A 6,000-nucleotide genomic window follows, 5' to 3' on the forward strand; every position below is an offset into this window, starting at 1 on the left:
TGTAAGCGATGGTACTTCGTAGCAATGTTCTTCAGTTGGCGAGATAGACGGAGCTCTTCAGGAGGCCGGTGAACAACCAAGCAAGCAGACACTTTCATCAGCATCCCAACCCCTGCCCTAGAACACATGTTCAAAGCATATTCTCCATGGGTTGAAGATCTCAATTTGTTTCTGGTTGCTGTGACAAAATCAGCTTAAAGACAGAATATTTTATTCTAGTCCATGGTTAAGAGGTTTCAGGCCCATTTGGTTCAATTGTTTTGAAACCTATGGTAAGGCAGACTACTGTGGAGCATAAAACAAAACTTCTTATCCTATGGAAACCCAAAATAAGGAGAAGCAGCCTCACTTCCTTCTAAAAGCTCCCACCTCTTAAAGGTTTCACCAGCTCCAATTAATGTTGTCAGCTCCAGGCCAAATCTTTAGCATATAAGTCCTTACGGGCTGCTTACAAGCAAGGAAAAAAAAAACAAACAAACCACTATTCCAGAAAGCAAACAATGGAATTCAATACAATCAAGGTTGGGGGAGGGGGCTATCTGCCATAGGAAAGTTTTCTGTTTTTAGCTATTTTCTGTTAAGTGTCCCCTAAGTGTATACTTTCGTGCCCTTGCAATCATTTATTCTCTATAATCAGGCATTTCCACAGTTTTAAATCTATTTTTTTGCCCCTATTCTTCTTGGTTAATGGCACATTCAGGATTCACTGTGAAGAAGGTTTAATTCTTAGTGTAGTGGTGATTAAGCTCATTCAATGATAGACATGCACTGGACATATCCTTTGTGAGGGAGACTCAACTCCTATTCACAAAACCCACAATCAAAGACAGGAATGAACCTCAATCTTCCCTCATTCTCCCGGGGACCCTCATGGCAGCCGCCAATCATCACCTGAATGTCAACACCCTCTAAAGTGTTGTGGCAACCCCCTCAGTTTCGTTTTGTTTATATCAGCGAGAGTCAACAGCAGTCCTTCAATTGCAGACACATTTGACCAGGGGTTTTGAAAACAGAATGGGCGGGATGGAGAAAAGAAATTAGTGGAAAGTTGTCGGTGATTTTCTGTATTTCCCTTTTCTTGGCAGGATTCAATTTTCATTTGAATAGCTGCCTGGTTTGGGAAACTGACATCCCAAAGGTTATCAGAGTTAGTATGTAACCTCACTCACATAAACATGTGCACACATGCGGACACTGTACATGGTCACAAAAAGGGAAGAGGAGGAGTGTGGTTGTCACAGGACAATCACTAACCTCTTCAAGGCATATAACCCAGGCCATTCCACATCAGCATGTTGCAATTGGAATCAGGAAGACACATTCTCTGATTCCTAGTTTGTTGGGAGCTTAGAAGGCACTAGCCTTCCTCATCACTTACATAAAGCAATCAAGATGAAGTCAACACAGAGGGAAGTCAGAGACAAGCGGATCCCACAGATGTGCTTTCGTTTAATGAGATCATATACTTCCTGTCAGACGGTATCTAAAGCTCTCTGGCTCTTCACTTATGCCAGCCTGGAAACTCGCCTCCCTTCTGGAGCAGACTGAGTTAAGCTTTTCTTCTCTGAAAGCAAACAATCTTACCACTGAACCAGGAAGGCACAGAGAAAGAAGTGTAAGAGCAACCCAGGAAGATGCCAAGTGGGCCCTTGACACTGGTAGCTGCTGGAAGCTGTACTCTAGAGGCAGAGAATTTGCTTGTGTAACAGTGGTCAAACCCTAGACCCTTGCTGCATGGACTTCTTTACAGGGTTTCTAGAAGCACAGAACGGCAAATAGTCACCTCCAAGGAAAATGAGAGGATGTAGGGAGCAAAGGGGGGAGAGGAGCAAAAACTATGTGTGCTTTTTGTCACATAAATTAAATCTGGAATCAGACATTCAGCTCAAAAGAGCCTCCAGGAGATCAAGATCATTGGAGGACTTTTTGAAACTGGCTAACAAAGACATTGACTAACCTGAGAAATGTAAGGTCAAAGTCACATAACTTCAGGTAAGTTTCTTAGCTATCTAAACTTCAGTTTTACTATCTATAGAGTTAAAAATAATAATAAATGCCAACAATGTACCTGTTGTGGAAACACTGAGATAATACCCATGAATTTCTTTACCCCACTGCTTAGCATTCCATAAATGGTTATATTAGGGTACTTTAGAGTAACTGAACTAATAGAATAAAGCCATATATAGAGATAGATAGATAGATAGATAGATAGATAGATAGATAGATAGATAGATATAGATAGCTAGATAGATGATAGATTTATTGTATATATACATACATATATATACATATATATGAGATATATATATATACATATATATGAGATTTATTAGGATGTCTTACAGGCTGTCATCCAGCTAATCCAACAATGGCTGCCTATGAATGCAAAGTCCAAGAATCCAGTAGTAGTTGCTCAGTTCACAAGGCTGAATGTCTCAGTTGGTCTTCAGTGAACACCAGGATGCTGAAGAAGTAGGCTCTAAGGCCCATGAATGGACCTGCCAGCAAGACAAGAGAAGCCAGGCAAAGAGCAAAAGCTTCCTGCTTCCAAGTCTTTCTGTAGGCTTGCAGGAGGTGTGGCCCAGGTTTGAGGTGAGTTTTCCCAGGTTAAAATGATCTAGTTGAAAGGTGGATCTTTCTGCCTCAAAGATCTGGATTAAAGGTGTATCTTCCCATTTCAGTATCTGGATTAAAAGTGTATCTTCTCACATAAAGTATCTCCCCACTTCAAACTAATCAAAAATCTCTCACAGGTGTGCCTCTCCGTTTCTCAGCTTTAGTTAATTCCAGATGTAGGTAAGTTGACAACCAAGAAGAGCCATCAAATGAGCAATAGATATTAATCATTATTACTAATGTGATTGTCAGCTTCTCATTTGACAGCTGAAGAAATACAGTTGGCCACACCATTGAGATGTGGTAATGAAGCCAAAATTTTCCTTTTTAAAAAAATATTTTATTTCTTTACATTTCAAATGTTATTCCCCTTCCTAGTTTCCCCTCCACAAACCCCCTGCCCCCTCCCACCTCCCCTTTGCCTTCAAGAGGGTACTTCCCATCCACCTACCCACTCTCTCCTCACCCTTCTAGCATTCCCCCTTCTCTGGGCATCAAGCCTCCACAGGACTAAGTGCCTCCCCTCCCACTGATGCCAGATAAGGTAGTCCTCTGCCACATATGTAGTAGGAGCCACAGATTGGCCCATGTATACTCTAGTTGGTGGATTAGTCCCTGAAAGCTCTGAGGGGCTCGATTAGTTGATTCTGTTGTTCTTTCGATGGGGTTGCAATCCCATTCAGCTCCTACAGTCCTTTCCCTAACTCCTCCACTGGGTCCCCAGACTCAGTCCAGTAGTAAGCTGTGACTATCTGCATCTGTCTTAGTCAGTTGCTAGCAGAGCCTCTCAGAAGAGAGCTGTGCCAGTCTCCTGTGTGCAAGCACATCTTGGCATCAGTAATAGTGTCAGGGTTTGGTGTTGGTGGATGTGATGGATTCCAAGGTAGGGCAGTCTCTGGATGGCCTTTCCTTCAGTCTCTGCTCCATTTTTTTGTCCCTGCATTCCTTTTAGACAGGAACAATTCTGTGATAAACTTTTTGAAATGGACAGATGGCCCCATCCCTCAACAGGGGACAATGCCTATTTATTGGAAGTGGTCTTATCAGGTTCTATATCCCCACTGTTGGGCATTTCAGCTAAAGTCATCCCATTGAGTCCTAGAAGCCCCTGGCATCTGGGATTTTCTATTGGATGCCCCCAGTCCCCACCTCTACTACTACATATTTCTATTCATTTTCTGTCTCCTCCTATACCTGATCCTGCCTCCCTTTTTTCCTCCCCCTTTCCTCTCCCAACCAGGTTCCTCTGTCTCTCTGCCTTCCATGATTATTTTGTTCTGCCTTCTTAGTGGGATTGACACATCCTCACTTTGGCCTTCCCTCTTGCTAAGCTTCATATGGTCTGTGAGTTGGATCATGGGTATTCTGAAATTTGGGACTAAAATCCATGTGTCAGTGAGTACACACCATGTATGTCCTTACTCAGGTTGATAATTTTTAGTTCCATCCATGTGTTCCAAAAGTTGTGAAATCCTCATTTTTAATAGCTGAGTAGTATTCCATTGTGTAAATGTACTACATTTTCTGTATTCATTCTTCCATTGTGGGACATCTGTGTCATTTCCAGCTTCTGGGTAATATAAATAAGGCTGCTATGAGCATAGTGGAAAATGGTGATATTATATATTCTATACTTAGAAGAAATCAATCCAAAGGAAAGCATTCATGACACTTGTGAAGACTTACCATAACTCACTAGCTTCTGTGCCAGAGATACCAAGACTGGGGTGATCCTCTGAATAAATGACCTACAGTCATTTGAAAACCTGGTTCCTTGGCAAATGGCAGAAATATGTCCATATCTCCTGTAGGCTCTTAATGTGCATCAGAAAAAACATGTGGCTTCAGAGGGGCAGACACGCCTAGGAAGCCAAAAGAGACTATACTCTGCCCACATTTCTGACTCCAGAGGAAAACACCTAACACCATCTGGGACCATGGTGCACCGGGGAGCAGGGAAGGGGCAGGAAAAGGCGGTGCAGGCCCTCCTGGTTGCTGCCCTCACGGAGAGCTCAAAAGCAGCCCCCCACAAGTAATTTCAGCCGGGGGACCACAGTTAAGACCAACTTTTCTGCTCCAAGTGACCTTTCTGGTGGACTCAGGACACACAGAGGCAAAATTCCCCTGGGACTGAATACTTCCGGTTTTTAGCTGGAGCCCCAACCTCATTGATCCCGGCTCACAGCTCACTGCTCCCAAACCCCTTGGGAGACAGCTCACCGCCCGGACAGGTGGGAACTCCTGAGACTGTAGAGCGGGAGAGACCACCAATACTACCCACCCCTGCCCACATCCCTGGCCCAAGAGGAAACTGTATAGGGCCTCTGGGAACCAGATGATAGGGGCACTCAAGCAGCAGGTCCCATGTGGTCCAGACACCACCCGGATCTGAAGGGACACAATCAAAAGCTCCCTGCACCCAAATCCCATGGGAGGGAGAGCTAAACTTTCAGAGGGGCAGACATACCTGGGAAGCCAGAAGAGACTACACTCTGCCCACATTTCTGACTACACAGGAAAACACCTAATGCCATCTGGGACCCCGGTGCATGGGGGTCCCGGGAAAAAGCGGTGCAGGCCCTCCTAGATGCCGCACTCATGGAGAATTCAAAAGCAGCCCCCCAGGAGCAACTTCAGCTGCAGGACCAGAGGTAAGACCAACTTTTCTGCTCCACGTGATCTGCCTGGTGGATTCAGGACACAGGCCCACAGGAACAGCTGAAGACTAGTAGACAGGAAATACTACAAGCCTGAAAGCAGAACACTCTGTTCCCATAACTGGCCGAAAGAAAACAGGAAAACAGGTCTACAGCACTCCGGAAACACAGACCTATAGGATGGTCTAGCCACCATCAGAAATAGCAGAACAAGGTAACACCAGAGACAACCTGATGGCAAGAGGCAAGCACAGGAACCCAAGCAACAGAAACCAAGACTACATGGCATCATCAGAGCCCAATTCTCCCACCAAAGCAAACACTGAATATCCAAACAAACCAGGAGAGAAAGATCAAGATTTAAAATCATATTTGATCGTGATGATGGAGGACTTCAAGAAAGACATAAAGAAGTCCCATAGAGAAACGGAGGAAAACATAAATAAACAAGTAGAAGCCTATAGAGAGGAATCACTGAATCCTGAAAGAATTCCAGGAAAACACAATCAAACAGGTGAAGGAAATGAAAATGGAAATAGAAGCAATAAAGAAAGCACTAAGGGAAACAACACTGGATATAGAAAACCAAAGGAAGAGAGAAGAAGCAGTAGATACAAGCATCACCAACAGAATACAAGAGATAGTAGAAAGAATCTCAGGAGCAGAAGATTCCATAGAAATCATCGACACAACAGTCAAAGATAATGTAAAACGGAAAAAGCTA

The sequence above is a fragment of the Rattus norvegicus genome, chromosome 4, assembly GCF_021556685.1.
Source record: "Rattus norvegicus strain SHRSP/BbbUtx chromosome 4, alternate assembly SHRSP_T2T, whole genome shotgun sequence".
Lineage (NCBI taxonomy): Eukaryota > Metazoa > Chordata > Mammalia > Rodentia > Muridae > Rattus > Rattus norvegicus.